The sequence below is a fragment of the Patagioenas fasciata genome, chromosome 7 (assembly GCF_037038585.1).
Source record: "Patagioenas fasciata isolate bPatFas1 chromosome 7, bPatFas1.hap1, whole genome shotgun sequence".
Lineage (NCBI taxonomy): Eukaryota > Metazoa > Chordata > Aves > Columbiformes > Columbidae > Patagioenas > Patagioenas fasciata.
In genome coordinates this window covers 35,266,743-35,284,277 of record NC_092526.1, presented here as the reverse complement: position 1 = coordinate 35,284,277, position 17,535 = coordinate 35,266,743, and the positions used below count along the sequence as shown (strand labels likewise).

The following is a 17,535-nucleotide window of genomic DNA, read 5'->3' as shown; positions in this document are numbered from 1 at the left end:
TTGGGGCTCAAAACATAGGGAGGTATCCAGGTACATTAAGGCAGCACAGGTGTCCTGCTAAGTACCTGCTGCTGTTATTTTCTATTGCTGCTTGAAAAAGCATGTACTTTAGTTAGAGGATGGTCACTCTGCTCCGCAGCCTGCCCCTTGCAGTGCCCAATTCTCATGGGCACCCACACCACCTGCACCTCATCCATCACCTCCCGCCTCCAGGAGCCTCTCAGTGTTGCTGAGCACTCACACAGCACCCCTTTGAAGTAGGAAAGGAGAGGAGAGTTGGTCTGTTCTGCTCACACCCAGAGAGTTTTTCTGTGTTTATTTTTGCCTAGATTTTAACATCCAGATTTGCAAAAGAAAGGCTGGGGAAAAAAAAAATAAACAAGGACACACAAGCCAGTGCTGCCCCTGGCTTTTCTGGTGACCTGAAGACCCCCACACTGCAAAACACAGCTGAGAGCCTCTTTGGCTTCAGGATGTGGATCTCCTGGGTGACAGAGCAGCCCTGGTTCTGCTGGGAGGATGCACTCAGCATCTCTGTCTGCTTCCCACCAGCCAGACTGTGGGAAATGACAGGAATTGCTGACATTTTTCTGCAGCTACCAGCAGTTCCCAAGGGCAGCAGTGAGGTTTTTCCACTGCCATGGGAGCTCTGGGCAGATAGGTCCAAGAAGACCCCAGGCCCACAGGGACACAGTGCTCAGAAGGAGACTCTGTCCCTTGCAAGACACCCTGAGAAGTTAAATATGCTCATTATTCAAGGGCAGAGCAAGAAACAGCCGCAACCTGCAAAGGAGCACCTACTCCTTCTCCTTCTCTGTGCGGGGCTTCCAGGGCCAGACACCCACAGATGGGTCCTGGTGCTGCCTCACCGTGTGTACTCTGACTTGGATGCTGAGTAACTTGGTACTCTGTTTGTGAGTGATGGATGAGCAGCAGGCAAGTCTGAGGGGCTGTCAAAGCCTTGCAGTCAGGTATAATCCATACAACCCTGCAAATCATTGCAGGGTCTGCTGCTTACTGAGAAAGGCACATCAGGCTTCTGTCCTGGTGCACCCTTGCTGCCTTACCACTTCTTTCTTTGTCAATGAACTTGTCTGCTTCCCAAGGGTTTTTCCAAAGCTGGAATCAGCAGGAATGCTGCAGGTTGTGGACTCTGAGGCTAAGCAGCACTGTCTTCATTTACAAGGTTTGACCGTGGTGACGGCTATGTGAGATCTGAGAAAAAAGCCAATCTCACTTTGCCTGAAGGGGCTATGGTGGCCTGACAGATTCTGCTCAAAGGCAAATGCGCTGGAAAAGCTTTTCTAATAGAACCAGATAGAGCTTATCTGGCACTCTCACCACATTTACTATGCAATGATGTAGATTACTGATCTCTTGTTCTCCAGCGTTTAATCAAAACAGTGATTATCCATTTACCACACAGCAAATAACTCCAAGGATCAAAAGCTAAACAGAAGCAGAGATTGCTTAAAAGTGCAGAGCTGGTGCTCTTGCTTCAGTGTCACCAGTGGTTTTCTTTCTGGGCAGCACTCGCCAGGTTTCTGTGGAAATGGTCCCGGTGCTTAGTGCTCATCCACGAGTCACGGCGACGCTGGTTCTGCTCCTGTCCATGCTCAGCTTGGCTGCTGGTGGGAAGCTGCTGGTGGTGCCGGTGGATGGGAGTCACTGGCTCAGCATGCGGGAAGTGTTGGATGGTCTGAAGCAAAAGGGACATGAAATAACCGTCGTTTCACCTGAAGTCACTCTCCGCATAAAGCCAACAAAGAATTTTGTTATGAAAACGTACCCAGTGCCTTTCACGCAGGAAGAGCTGGATCGCACTTTCTGGAGAACTGGCCAGAATGCATTTGAAGAAGGATCTTTTCTGGAAAGACTGTTTAAAACACTTGAACTAATGAAAAATACCTCTGCCTTGTTCCTGTCTATCTGTTCACACTTACTGTACAACAAAGAGCTTGTCACATATCTTAAGGAAAGTAAGTTTGATGCTGTCTTTACAGATCCTTTCCTACTCTGTGGGCCAATACTAGCTGAGCATCTTTCACTCCCTTCTGTGTTTTTTTTGCAACGCATGCCATGTGATTTAGAGTTACAAGCCACTCAGTGTCCCAATCCCCCTTCCTACGTCCCCAGGACATTCACAGATCTTACAGATCACATGAACTTTCTCCAGCGGGTGAAGAACCTAATATATGACATCCCAAATTATTTTCTCTGTGATTTTGCTGTTCAACCGTACGCAACACTGGCTTCTGAATTCCTGCAGCGGGACGTGACTGTGATGGATCTCTTACGCCAGGCTTCCATTTGGCTCTTGAGGTTAGACTTTGTTTTTCAGTATCCAAGACCGTTGATGCCCAACATGGTCCTGGTTAGTGGAGTAAACTGTGCTCACAAGAAGCTAACACAGGTGGGCCATACTCTCTTTTTTCTTATCCTTCTTGCAGGCTCTTACATACTCTTGAAAATTCGTAATGTAGGTTTAATTAGAAAGGTCTCTTTCTGTTGGTAATTGACAGTAGAAGGATTTCAAACTACTATTGCTTTGCAAAGAGATACCAGTGCTTGTTTCAGTAAAGACATCCTAATGTCACAGTATAAAGCCAGATAAAGAGCTGTGTCTGGAATTAGCTCTGGGAAACTCCTCGTTGGCCTTGCACCTCTGCTCAAAGCCAGCCTGGACATTAGAGCAGGTTGCTCAGTGCCTCATCACCCAGGGCTGTTGATGTGCTGCAAGGCAGACCTTCAACACATCCTGTGGGCCAACTTGTTGTTGCTGATTTCCTCTACATCCCTGTCTTTTTTCTTTCTTAAAAGAAGGATTCTCTGTGTTTTGAGTTATCATAGACCCCTTAAATACTTTCATTTGGAAGGTCATTTTCAGGACTCTCAGCCAGCCTCCTAGTCAAAGCATATCCAGTTCAGGTTGTTCCAGCAGTAAGATCTCCTGTCAGCCTGCTCTTCTGAATCCTAAGCGAGCTCATCTTTCTCAGTGGTCCCCAGCCTCTAACCATCCCCTTGGCTTTTGCTGGACCTGCTCCAGCATATCAATGTCTGTCTTGTACTGGAGAGCACCAGACTTCTTCACATGTCTCCCAGGTGCTGAACAGAGAAGGGTCACCTCTCCCAGTCAGCTGGCTGCAGTCTCACCTGTAGTATGTTACCTTACTTTATTCTTATAAAATGAATATTGGATGTAATTTCAGATTTTTTGAGTGTGTATTCAAATATATTTGGTGGTTTATAGAGTAACAGCACAGCTTCTATATTTAGAAATAACTATTCCTGTTAAATAAGTTTTTCAGATCTTGCCTTTGCAAAACAATGAAATAGGGCTAATTTTTCAGAAAAAGCTGCATCTCATGCAGCAAAACTGAAGCATTAAGAGGATTCCAAATTGCCACTCAGTCTAGAAAAGCAGCGACGCAACAAACCGTATAGCTAAGCCTATTGAAAGAACTATGGCACAGGGTCCGTGACAGAGGTCTATAAAATCTGGAAAAGCTTAATGGTGGTGAAAGGGGAACTGATACAGAGTTTCTCCCGTACTTAACCTGTGACTAACACCGAAGGAGTTGGCAGCAAGCTTAAAGCAAACAAAAGGCAGCACTTTTTCAAACCATGCTCAAAAAAACCCACAAAAGCCTCTCAACATCACCAGATTTTTTGTAGGCAGAACCTATGAATGTAAAAGGGATTTGGGTGGTTAATAAGAGGTACATTCTGCCTGTCAGGATTTGCAGACTTACAAAAGAGGTAATCACAGTGTACAGCCTCAGCACTCAACCCTGTTCTTCAGCTTTACTTTCTCCTGATAGATATCTCTTTTCACCCTTGCCTTTGGAATCGTCCGAATTTGCTGTTCAGTTAGTGGACTTCAGTCTCTGGACTCATACAGAAGTGAAATGGTGTTTGCGTGCTACTCTAAATCCAGTTATGCAACTTTTGAACTCTTATGATTGTGCCATTAGCCTTGAGATGTGTGTTGGAAGGGGGTTTGTGTTGTTTTGTTTTGGTTTGTTTCCTTTCCTTGTTTCCTCTTCCGTTTAATGTTGTTATATAGCATTATAGAGGGTGTTGAAACAATGGACCCAATTTGAAATCACTGTATCTCTGCAACCACGAACCACCCATGGATGAAACTTTTACCACTTGAAAGGGCAGGGCAGAAAGTTTCCATACACCAGGTGCCAGAAACATAGATAATTTATTAAAAAGTTACTAAAACTTGATAACTTATTAAACCATTAGTTAATTTTTGTGTAATTGTAACATGTTGCCATCCTGAAATATACTGCTGCTTTGAAATCTGATGTATCCTTTTGAACCATCCTCTATATTAGTGTTACACAGATAATACACATTTGGCTGAAATGTTAGCAGAACTTAAAAACTACTTGGAAGTGACATTACATCAAATATGAGAATCGAGTGCCCTTTATACATTAGCATAGGGTAATAGCATGTGTGCAACTCTGTGGTACCTACCTGAGTATGTTACTACCACCTTAGGGCATATGTAATGCCGCATCGCCTTGTTGTGTGAGATCTGTTCCTCTTTATTGATGAAATGTGAAATGCACTCACAGGTACTGCAGCTAACCCTCTGGTACACGACAATACCTTCTGTCCACCTCCTGTAGTTTTTAGTCTTTTAACATCACCTCATGGTCAGCTAGACAGAAAGTTCTGCTTAAACAGGCTGCAGAAAGGGACTGTATTGGTGCCCGAAACTCCTTCCTCTCAAATGTAGAGTTCTTAGATGTTATAGTCCTTCTTGCTGGCTTATGAGAACCACTTTTTTTTTTTTAAACGTGCCATATGGAGAACCTTTTTAGGACTGTACCCTTCCTTTATCTTGTCTGGATTTGTAAATTTGCCAGCTTTTGGCATCCAGCTTTTCCCTTTCCATGAAATATTCCTCACTGGCAGATAAAATCTGCTTGGCCAGGCACTTCTTTAAGCACAAACTGCAGATATCTGCTTTTCTAGGTTTATCTTGAAAGTTTTCGTGTGCCTTCGCATGTGCTCCCACTGCTTTGTTTACCAGGGCCTATTTAATTCACCCGTCTACCCCCTGACTATCCATTGCATCATTTGCTGTAGTGTCAACTCAGTTTTTCAAGAATAATTTAGTAATTCACTGAAATCCCATGCAAATCAACCTGATTTGGCTATCTAAACAAGTCCTTGGAGTGGGACTATCTTCCACATCAGATCACGTCAGCCATGCTCTTATACAGGCAAACCTTCAAAAGCTCAGAGCTTAAAAGCTTTTTCCAAACGTTCAGTCTGAATCTTTCAAACTGCCATTTGTAGCCCATATTCTACTATTTATTGATAGCCAGAGAAGTTGGGCTCTGTCGTCATTGTTACTTCCCATTGAATAGCTGTAGGCTGTAGTCGAGTGTTACAGAGAACAGGATTTCCAACATGGTTGATTTTCTTTTTCCTTACAAATCTTATCACAGCACACGCGGAAGCAGCTCAGAATTGCTGCCTTCCTCTTCTGGTAAGCACAGGACACAAGTGAGGACTTCTTTTGGCTTATACCACAGCCAAATCTTATTAACTTCTTTTGAAAAGCAGTTAATATTAAGAACATTTAAAAACATTCGGCCTGTAGCCTCTCACCTATGTTCTCTTATGGTCCTTCTTGAGAAAAGACCACATATTCTGTAGTACCATTGCCTTCAAAAAGATCTTTGACCTTGAGCTACTCACCTATGAACTCTTACAGAGTTGCGCTCCCCTCTTGAGCAAGAGCTGCATACTCTGCTGCATCACTGTCTACACAAAGAGGTGTTTGATTAATGCGTTACACAAACTTTGGTGACACCACTGCTTGGCGTGCCAGCTCCTGCTCCATGTGTAGAACATCGCGTGTGACTGCCAGGCACCTTTCTGAGAGAAGCTGTAAGAGGGAAGGTTGGAGATCTATATCTTTTGTGTCAATAGTACAACACGCTTCTTATACTATAAACTCTCTGGAGAAATCCAGTGGCCATAAAAGCTGGAAAGAAGTGCTCCTGACTTTAAATCTGGCACAGGACAGGAATGTGCACAGTGACTCACCTCAAACCACCCTGATCCAGAAAAATCCCTTTAAAAACAACTGCTACCTCTGCAAATTGAAGGCCCTGCTCGTTGTTTCATTTAAGATAACACAAATGCACGGAAGTACTTCTTGCTTTAGCTCCCTTGATAGCACTGTTATAAATGCTTTTATCACAGTTTAAAACGTGATCTTTGGACTCCAACCTCTCTCAGTAAACATTTTGTGGAGGCAGGGATTAAAGACCACAAAGTTATAAAGACCATGAGGTTATAAATGAGGTGCGATATTTTGCTTTCATATGTGACTCGGAAGAAGAAGGAACAGTTCGTTTGTTTATTTTCCTGCCAACAGCAGCATGGTATTTATGTGGAGATACCATATACCCGACGGGTTTGTTCTTTTTCTTTCTTTCTGGAGTTTGGCAGAGGGTGGGAAGCTCTTGGTTGTGCCTCAGGATGGAAGTCACTGGCTGAGCATGCGTGTGGTTCTGGAGAAACTCCGAGAGAGAGGGCATGAAGTTGTTGCAGTGATTCCTGAAGCCACTTTGCTCCTGAACAGCTCACAGTCATTCACCATCAAAACATACTCTGTGCCTTACACACAGGAGTTTCTGGATGAAAGCTACCATTCCATTGGTGAAAAGAGTTTTGATAACTCTCCCATTCTAGAAAAATCTGCATTTTTACTCATCAATATGTCAGAATCGACCAACATATTCTCTTCTACTTGTCGGCATCTCTTATATAACAAAGAACTAATGAAGAACCTCAATGATACCAAATTTGATGCCATTATGACAGATCCTGTATTGCCTTGTGGACCAATCGTTGCTGAGTATCTCTCTCTCCCTTCAGTGTACTTTATGCGTGGTCTTCCATGTACCTTGGACTACAAAGCCACCCAGTGCCCCAGTCCTTTCTCTTATGTGCCAAAGACTTTCACATCCAGTGCAGACCACATGACATTTACAGAGCGTGTGAAGAACCTTCTGGTTGGGATTTCAGAAGATTTGTTTTGCTATCTCTTTTATTTAAAATATGAGAACTTAGCTTCTGAGTTTCTTCAAAGAGAAGTAACAGTACTGGAACTGTTTAGCAAAGCATCCCTTTGGCTGATGAGATATGACTTTGTTTTTGAGTACCCGCGCCCAGTAATGCCAAATATGGTCTATGTTGGAGGCATCAACTGTGGTCAGAGGAAGTCATTATCGAAGGTTTGTCGCTGTTTCCATTAAGGGCATTATAGCATTTATTAGTGATTATTTAAGATTTGCTTTTTTAAATGCTTCCTATAGCAGTATTTGTGCTTGAGCACAAATGTGATCGAATAGCAGGATGGCTTGATTTGGAAGTAGCAATCTCAGGCTCTGATAGATGATCAGAAGACCTTAGCTTTGTTGCACTGTGAACAGCTGAAGGGTTTCTCTCCAGAAGAGCTTAGGTGAAGTTGTCTAAGCTATACAGCTGCCCAGGTATAGCCAAGCTTGTTGGAAGCATATCAAGTAATGTCAAACAATCATGGCAGTTATACTGTATCTAGATAAATGACAAAATCATGCTAGATCATATTCATACCCCTAACAGTTGTGGAATATTGATTAATTGTAGGAGACTTAACTGGGCACAAAGTAGAAATGTGGAATTAACTCTGTGGGTATACCCAGGCACTGATACTGCGCGACAGAGATCAATAATGTGCATGAATACCCCAAAACCTAGCAGGATAGGCAATCAAAAACAGTAGAGGGAGCTCCTTCCACATTTGTGTAGGAAAGCATAGAAGAGGATGATTGGAAACAGAAACCTACAGGACTATAACTATCTATCCTCCTTCCCTAACTTGTTCAAATCTCCCTAGTGGGCTGTGCATATAATGCAGATGCCCGTCGTTTATTGCGGTTTTCAGACCACGGTGGTGTTGCAACAGCAGAAGTTATTGCTGAGCTTGTATCACCTTTACTACTGTAGACTCAGGGCTTTTGCTTTGATAACTGGTACAGTATAGGAACAAATCTGAAGATAAACCTTATCAACCCACTGGATATCAAATCTCTGTCAATTCATTGCTTGCCATTTAGGCTCTGAGACCACAAGTTAATCCACGGGTCAGACTTCTGTTCCGAGTTCTGTGTCCAATCAGTTGAGCAGACTCAAGGCAGGGAGTTCATCATTAACTATTTGCTAATAAGACAGAGATTGCTCAATCAGGTGATACCTCCCATTCATAACTCTGTTCAGCCTTTCAGTGCGAGCCATTGCTGACTGCTTGAGGGTCCAGTTGCTTAAAGCCTTCACTCTGCAGAGAAAATAAATCCAGTCTTTACCCACAGTTAAAAATTACCCTTGTTTCTGCCCACAAACATAGGGTCCATTAAACATTAAACACTTACCTTAGTGAAGAACGAAGTGCAAAGTACCCTGCAATTCATTCCTCATCCCCTGCAGCAGTTTTGCAGCTGGTTAAAACTTCGCTGACAGCTCACAGAAAATGGCTTCTTCAAGTCCAGGATTTAGTCCTCTTGCCTCCTGGGCTGTGCTTTTCCTGCTCCTGTGGACCTTTTCTGAAGGAGGAAAGCTTTTGGTTGTTCCTATCGATGGCAGCCACTGGCTCAGTATGCGCCCAGTTGTGGAGCAGCTCAGACAGAAGGGACATGAAATCACGGTGCTTGCGCCAGAAATAAATTTGCGGATAGATTCATCGGTGCATTATACCATGAAAACGTACTCTGTGTCTTATACCAGGGAGTATGTGGAGGCAGAATTTAAAAAAGCTGGGGTATAGCAGTTTCACACCCCAACCCTTCTTTGAAAAATTCTCAAAAATAGCAAATATTACAAGCATGTTCTTTGATTCCTGCAAACATCTTCTCTCTAACAAAGATCTGATTAAATACCTTGAAGAAAGCAAATTTGATGCTGTCTTTATGGATCCTTTTTTTCCATGTGGACAAATAGTGGCTGAACACCTCTCCCTACCTTCTGTGTACCTCCTACGGGGACTGCCGTGCAGCCTAGAGTTCCACGCTACCCTGTGCCCAAATCCTCCTTCTTACGTTCCTAGGTTCTTCACTCGCTACACAGACCGCATGGTGTTCCTCCAGCGCACCGGCAACCTCCTAGCTAGCCTGAGCAGTTCCCTGGCTTGCAGCTTTCTTTATTCACCATATGATCGTCTGATCAGGGAATTCCTCCAACAAGAGGCAACAATGCTCGAGCTGTTCAGCCACGCGTCTGTTTGGCTCATGAAATATGACTTTGTGTTTGAGTACCCCAGGCCCCTAATGCCTAATATGGCCTTGATCGGAGGCATAAGCTGCACTCAGGAAAAAGCGGTATCACAGGTTAGTTACCTTTTTTTACCCCCTCTAGCTTACCTATGCCTGCACTGTTCGCTCTCACCAGGAGATGGAGCTCCTGGCAGTAACAAATAATAACAAGAGAAAGAGTGAGGTAGAAGTGGCAAGGAAAGCATTTTGCACCTCTGCATCCTTTGGGCAATAAGGAATACGTTATTTTGTGTGAGGCCTCTAGATTCCCACGGAAACATGCATGAAAAGCTGGGCTTTTCCCTCAGTATTTTCCAGTACCCTATTTCCAGTAATTCAATTTTGTATGCCTGCTTACAAGACTTGGTGCTAGCTGGGGTAATGCTAGTCTTCTGGCCTTGAGCAGAGGACCATTTCTGCAGGAATTTCAGACAGTGGCAGACCTCAGTGAAACCCACATCACACAGCGAAGGAGCAAGAGATCTTTTGTGCAAAATACACTGGACTACAACTATGTTTTGCTTGAAGTATGCCAAAGTTCCTAAGTATGGAATATCTGCCACTTTCCCCTAAGAAATCCTCCTAATTCTTAATGCTTTCTCTTATTTTTCAGTGAATGTCTACTGCAGATATTTCATAAAGGTCATGTGTAGCACCCACCTATACAAGCAGAGGCTGGTTTAAAAGACTTTATTACAATAACCCACCTGTTTCCAAAGCAGTGTTACAAAAAGTTTCTTAATGGTAGTGGCGTTCCTGAGCAGAGAGTCAGACTTTGTCACGCAAAAGCATTCAAAGAACAGAGTAAAACTGATGTGACTGGTCCCATAGAGAATAAATAGCGCTGAATATGCTCTGAAATAGCCATACCCATTCCACTGCATCAGGAACTGCCCAAGAATTTTGTACCAAAAGCACATTTCTAATCTAGGGAGGACTTTGCAGTTCCCAGATGCCTGTGAGTTTACACAGAACTGCACTCCCAACCAGGTATCTATGATGCCTTAAGGTAGAGCACGTCTTCTGAGAAGTCTGGTAAGACAAGAACCAAGCCCTGAAATTAGAACTGCATTTCACCTTGCTTGCCTTGAAGGAAAGCACGAGGTCTGCTCTTCAGGATGCGGCTGTCACCAAACCTTCGATGGCTCCTTCTCTGTGGGATCCAGTCTCAAGCAAAGAGCCTTGGCATTCTGGTCAGCCACAACAATACATAATGGAGCATAGACTAAGAGGGTTGATCTCTGTTATTCCCTCAGACCTTAGATATAACATTTCAGTTGCCAGACTTACAGGAACATTTAGTTCATTTTATGCCACTTAACTCTGATGACTGCAATAATTCCCTCCAGTTTTGTCTTTCCTTCCCTGGCTTTACCAAATATTTTTCAATGGTGCAGGATTTTTGCTCCAGCCTTCAGTTGTTTTTATGCTTCATCAGAATCCTTTTGCTCTTGGATTCCAGCGGCAGATCTTCTAGTCCTTGTTGTATTTAAATCAAACAAACAAAACAGAATAAAAATTGGCAGTGATTCAATATTATTATACTCAAAGCACGCCCAATAAATGCAGTGTCATTAGAACCCTAATGCAAGCGCCTGGTGCCACAGGCTGCCCTGCTTTGCACCACCAGCCGTGGAAGGGTTCATGTTCCCAACAAAGGGGGAACCATTCGTGGAGAGGTTTGTGGCTCATTTTCCAAACTCTCCTGTTCCAGTTTGTGCTGTCGCCCAGGTCCACCCATCCCATTTCATGCCTGTGGGTGACTAAATTGTGCACGATTGCAGCCCAGGTTAATACATGTGCAGGAGCATTTTGGCTGTTCTGCTTGTTACGGTTGATAGCCTCCTGAATTCTCTCCCTGAGGGACCGGAAACGTATCTTTAAAGTGTCCGGCAGCCCTCCCTCATGCATTGCTTGTATACAAGCAGACTTTTGAACTCTCTCAGCCAGCTCCGCTAAGCCCTTTATCCTAATGGTGACGGGCTCCCCGCATTCCTTGGGATCCATGCCACCAGCCCAGTAAGCCACACGAGATGTTATGGGCTGATCACCATCCAGACCAACACTTAAAAAGCCCGCAGCTTGCTCATTACTCACTAATACCTGATCAGCCCCTGTTAGTGAAACATGCCAAAGATATTCAGTGTCTGTTTCACCCAGCTTGCATGAGATTTTAGCGTGCAAACCGCTGAGCTCAGGTCCCGTCCACAGGGTGCTACAAATGGCAGTTTGGGCTGTCCACCCCATGGTCCTGTACACGTCTCAGTTTTAATAAGAGGTCGCGCATCCTTTTTCTCCACCTCCTCTTCATCAACACTATTTTCAGTCTCCATCCCAATCTTCGGGGTCTGTGCTCGCAGCCAGTTTCCCAATTTGGGGAACGCTGCAGGGCGATCTTGCTCTGGTTAACATTGGCTAAATCATTTGTTCTAACAAACGCACTCACTCACTCTCTCTCACTGTAACTCCACTTTCAAACAATCTATTTCCAGCTCTTTTGCAGAATTGCGCCTCTCTGACTGGTTATCGGGTTTGCGCTGGTTTCGGACTTGCTTTAAGCAGACGCACAGAACACCACCAAGCGCAGCACCGACCGCGAGGCAGAAAACAGTAGCACAGAACACAACACACGTGAATATGATCACTCTGGGACCACACCAGCTCGCTTCTACCTGATGTGTGCAGGTCGGCGCAGAAGGATTGTCATACCTGTAACCCTGAAATAACTCCTCCATTTCTGATACCCTTCTCGCTGCGTCAATTTAAATGGCACAAAGGGACCCCAAAGTCAGTTTTAGGAGTACAAGAAGTTTCAAAACAGACTTCATTCTGGCCAGAAAAGTACAGCCAATGAACTGATCAAAACAGGGTTTATACAATTAGTTAGCACTCCAATAACATAAGATAAAGGTTCGCATATCAGCTGAGGAGATTATTGGGGTGCAGCAAAATAAGAATAATGAGGATACACTGCGTGCACGCAGGCACTCACAAGAAACAAAGCCAGAGCCCTCTGCGCCAGCTACTCAAACACTCACCTGGTTTGGCAAGTACTACACTTGCCTGATCGGCAAGGACTTATTCAAGGATATATCTAGTAGATTATCAGTCACCCGAACGAGGAGGTGAGGCGCTTCCAATCCCGGGAAGTTCCCTTAGGCAGTGTCCCAGCCTAAGGGGAGGGCTCCGGCACAGACCCGCTGCTCCGAGAAGACCACACAAGGGGAATCTTCGGCAGGAAACCCGTTTATAGTCTGATTGGATCTGGCTGTGGGCATTCCAGAAGCTTCTGATCTTCTCTGGGCCCCTCCTCTGCTAACAATCCTATCAACTGACTCCAGGTCCCACAAAAGAGCCATTAACTGCTCCCTTGAAGGCTCCAGTTCTCAGAGGAGGATGTGCAACTGTCTCATGCAGATATTAGAAGTTAGAGCTATCTGCTGTCAGAACACTTTGCAAGAATCTTAATTTTCTCTTGCAGCTGCATGGTCTGAAAACAAGAGCATCAACTCCAAATCCAGAGCATCTGACTTGTAATAAATGTGACAATAAAGCACAAGATATTCATCTGGGTATTGCTACAGCAACTTGTTTACTGCACAGAAACTGCTGTCTGTGAGCAGGCAGGCTTTGCTACATGAAGGTTTTAGAGTAAATATTTTATCATGTCCATACTGTATCTTGGCTCAGGCTTCGATTCTGCAAACACTCACACACCTCCATAACTCTGTTCATCCACCGGTGCCCACTTTTTTTCCCCAGAACTGATTTTCTTATAGAGAACTAAATTTCCTGATCATAATTCTGTTGTGTTAGCTGCTCATTTTATTGCCTTCCCAGTTTTGTGGGAATGTAAAAAAAGTACAGCAAGTAACATGGAAAGGATATAGACTTGGGATGCGCTCTGTGTTGGCAGGAATTTGAAGCTATTGTGAATGCCTCTGGAGAACACGGCATTGTTGTCTTCTCGCTGGGCTCCATGGTCTCCGAGATTCCTATGAAGAAAGCCGAAGAAATTGTAGATGCCTTGGGCTCCGTCCCTCAAACGGTATGGTTTCCCTCTCCCAATTCCAGCACAGCAATTCAATGCTCTTTTCAAATACAGTACACCACTGCCTTTGGTTTTCAGTGTGCTTGGTCTTCCCTTCTTTCTCCTGCTCCCTGATGTCAGAAGGAAGTATCAGCCCAGCTGCTCCGCAAGACAAAACAGGTTTTGTGCATCGTGGAGGTTTTTAGCTGTGCTTTTCAAACCCACTGAGGAGCAACAAGAGACCAGATGCTGAGAACTGATGTTGTGTTTACTTGTCTTGACAGGTTTTGTGGAGATACACGGGAAAGGTGCCCCACAACCTGCCAAAGAACGTAAAGCTCGTCAAATGGCTGCCACAGAATGATCTTCTAGGTAGGTCTGAGATACCCTGAGTGACTCCAGTGTGTTTCTTTTAGTCTGATACTGCTGCGGTAAGGCCCCATTAGCATCATCTCTGCTGAGTCCCTGTATCACTGTGGGTCACAGGATTTACTTTTGGCCTTTGCTGTTTAGAAACTTATCTGGTTGCAATTTCAAATTTGCCAAATTATGAAACACTGTTTGGAAAGTGTTCCAATACTTCACTACCCTTACTGTCAAAAACAGGGGGCTTTACCTTGGACTAGCCAGCTGTGTGTTTTTGTCATGTTTTTTTGCTTCTGGACTGAAACTAAAATTTAAGGTGCCCGAGAGAGAATTTCCAGACAGGTCATCAGGCTTTTCAAGTGGTAAAATAGTACTTGCTGTGGGCAGGAGTACACTTGTTGGTTAGACAACAGGACTCAGCTGTGGGTGATCTGAAAAACCCAGCAAATGGAAGACATGGTAAAAAAGTAAGTGATGGTAACATCCTGCTTAACCTCACTTGCCTCTGATTTCATCCTAAAATCTGAGAAGCTTTGGACGATTATCCAAGGCTTTCCAGAGATTGCCCAAACCAAGAAAGGGCTCTACAACCCAAGGTTCACTCAGTCTCTTGTAATGTCCCATTCTGTGCAGCCCTGAGCCTGTCCATAAGTAATGATACACGTGACAGGCAAAGTTCTTGATTTATGACTGCCAGTGCTATTGTTGTGCAAGTTCTTTCCCCAGGGATGCATTACTGTGACTTAAGAAATCAAGAAGCTAACTCTTTCTTTCCTCTACAGCTCACCCTAAGACTCGTGCCTTTATTACCCACGGAGGCTCACACGGTATCTACGAGGGCATATGCAACGCAGTGCCAATGGTGCTAATGCCGTTATTTGGAGACCAGATGGACAACGCCAAGCGAGTGGAGTCACGGGGAGCAGGACTGACGCTGAATATACTTGAAATGACTTCACAGGACATATCCGCTGCCCTGAAAGCGGTTATTAATGATAAAAAGTCAGTAATAGAACAACATCTCTTCTCCTTCTACTGTTGTGTAACACCGGCACTTTACCTTCCAGCTTCACAGAATGCTAATCTGTTCTTAAACGCCTTCTTCTATCAAAGCTACATCACTGAGAAGCTGATGCTTACCCAGGGTTGACCTTGTCCTGTCCCCGTAACAGCACTGTCCTTCTCCCTGCCCAGGATTATAATCATTAGGTGACAAGAACTGGCTGATATGAGAGGATGCAGGTATCAGAGAACATGGGGTATAAGTGCAGTAGAAACCAAGCTGACAAAAAATACGTCACCTGCTTAAAGCCAAATTTAACAAGCAATGACCGAGAGGGTTTTGACACAATGTGGTAGAAAATGCAATCGGGGAAGGCAGATGTGGCGAACTGCTTTTGTTCCCCCAGTCAGTGGTGACATGAGTCAGTGGGGAGCCCGAAAAGCTTGAAAGGCTCAGCTGCCTGGCTTTTTTTTTTTTTTTTTTTTTTTCACGAGGCTTGCCCAGAGATGCTGCCTGCACAGTAGCAGGAGGAAGTAGACAAGTTGCAGTGCCTCTGTATAGTCCAGAGGCTGTTCTGCATCAAGAAACTTTGCCTTCCATCTGGCAGGGTTCACTAAACATAGCTATTATCGTTCATTTATTTTACAGACTCGTTTTCTGAGTCATTTCCCCCCACACACACACCCAGCGTTCATGAGGAGCTGTATGAGCACAGTCAGCTGCTCCCTGGCTCAGCAAGGCTGGACAATCCCAGCAGGTAAAATGTGCTTGGGAACACTGAGGAGGTACAGGGAACCACACAAGACATTATGTCTTGCAGACAGTGTGCCCAGGGTGTTTTAAGGCATCACAATGAAGTGGAGCTGTAGGACATACCCTCCTCTTCCCCACTCCCATTCTCTGTTGGTTTTAAGGCCTCTCAGTCCTTGGCATCCTCCTCCTCAGTGTGTTTCTAAGACATGGCATCTTTTGCCATGGTTTCCTAGCCACTGCTCCTATAGCAATACATACTACTACTACTAATTACAATAATAATAGACCACGATCTTCAGCTGGATGGCTTTTCTACACCCAATCTCACATTTCAGCCAGGTACTTTCACCCCAAAGATTTTGCTGACAGCTCACATTGAGCTTTTTCTTCTTTTCTCATACCTTTTCTCCTTTGTTCATCACTGAAAACAGCACTTTTCTGGGCCTGTATCTTTGCCATTATCCTTCTCATGGGGTGGGAGGACACCACCAGAGAAGTCCCCAGTGGGCCATCAGACAACTAACACTGCATCCCTTTTTCCCGGGGACTCAGTCTCAGCAGCACGGGTCACTGAAAACACCCCACATCTTTCCTTGGCAGGTACAAAGAGAACATCAAGCGCCTCTCTGAGCTTCACCTCGACAGACCCATCCAACCCCTGGACCTGGCCGTGCACTGGGTGGAGTTCGTAATGAAACACAAAGGGGCCCCACACCTGCGCCCCGCTGCTCACGACTTGAACTGGATCCAGTACCACTCCCTGGACGTCATCGCCTTCCTCCTGGCCGTGGTGCTCCTCTCCCTCTTCATTTCTCTGAAGTGCTGCCTGTTCTGCTGCCGCAGGTGCTGCTCTAAGAAGGGAAGAACAAGAAAGCCAACCAAAGCAAAGTCTCACTAGCAGATGGAACCAGTGGTAGGGAATGAGGACTCTGCTCCAGACCAGAAGGATCAGAGAACATCTCAAATTTCACTCAAATAATTGCTGACTTTCAGTCAGGAAATAATAGCGTTCCTTTAAACTAGCACCATAGGAGGGGTCGTTTCACTGATATAATTTTTGCCTTTAATTAAGAATTGATTGTTAAAAATAATTTGTATAGAAGTGCTCCCATCATTTGGGAAGATAGTGTGGAGTCCAAGGCTCCTGGCTTCCATGTCTTAGTGTACAAAGGGCTCACAGTGACATTTTTTTTTTACCTCTCTATGAATCACAGAATGCCAGGTTGGAAGGGACCTCAAGGATCATCTGGTCCAACCTTTCCACCCTGCAGACTGGTTCTTCCTTCCAAAGCGTCCACTTCCCCACTGAGTTTGGTATCAGCAGCACGTTTCATCAGGCTATGCTTGATCCTACCCTCCAGATCACTAATGAAGATATTAAACAGCATTGCAGCCCCACTCATGACAGGTCACATCCTGAGGTTACCACAGTCTCCACCATCTTCCAGTTATTCCTATGATATCATAACTTTCGGACTAGCTGTGGAGCTCCAGTTCCTCATGTTTGCTCCCCAGGATGTGCGCATTGGTATACATACATTTGAGGTGGCTGGTCTTCTTCTCATCTCAGGAGGCAGCTAAGGAATGTTTGTCAGTCCTTAGCTCCCAGAAGGCAGCACACCTGTCCTGACTCCCTGTCAGGTCAACAGATGGGTGCCTCAGCACCCCTTAACTGACAGTCACCCACTGCAGTATTCACTGTGTGCCGCTGGTCCGGTTTCTCCTTGCAGACCTTGCTCATGGGCCCCTGGGCTGTGGGACTATGAGGAGGGTGCACGGCCCTTCTCACCCACCCTCCTGCACAAACTGCTGCACCCTCTTGATCCCTGTCTGCACAGCTTGTTCACAACCCTCCTGGTCACTAGTGCTCGCTGGTGCTGTTTGAATCTCCTGCGGTTGCAATGGAGATATGGAGGGTATACAGCAATTTCATAAGACTTTGCTTCAAGGGCTTTAGGAGAAAAATTTGCTCTAGTGTAAGACTGTCAGGTTTATCAAGCACTTTGAAATCTTTGTGTAGCTGTTGTCATAGAAGAGGCAAATGTTATACGCTTACT

General features: G+C 44.9%; 2 pseudogenes; both read left to right on the top strand.

Moving 5' to 3' along the window:
• Positions 1 to 5,732: 5,732 nt before the first annotated feature.
• LOC139828455 (UDP-glucuronosyltransferase 1A1 pseudogene) lies at positions 5,733 to 7,930 on the top strand (annotated as a pseudogene).
• Positions 7,931 to 8,460: 530 nt separating this feature from the next.
• LOC136103413 (UDP-glucuronosyltransferase 1A1-like) lies at positions 8,461 to 16,569 on the top strand (annotated as a pseudogene).
• The last annotated feature ends 966 nt before the right edge of the window (positions 16,570 to 17,535 follow it).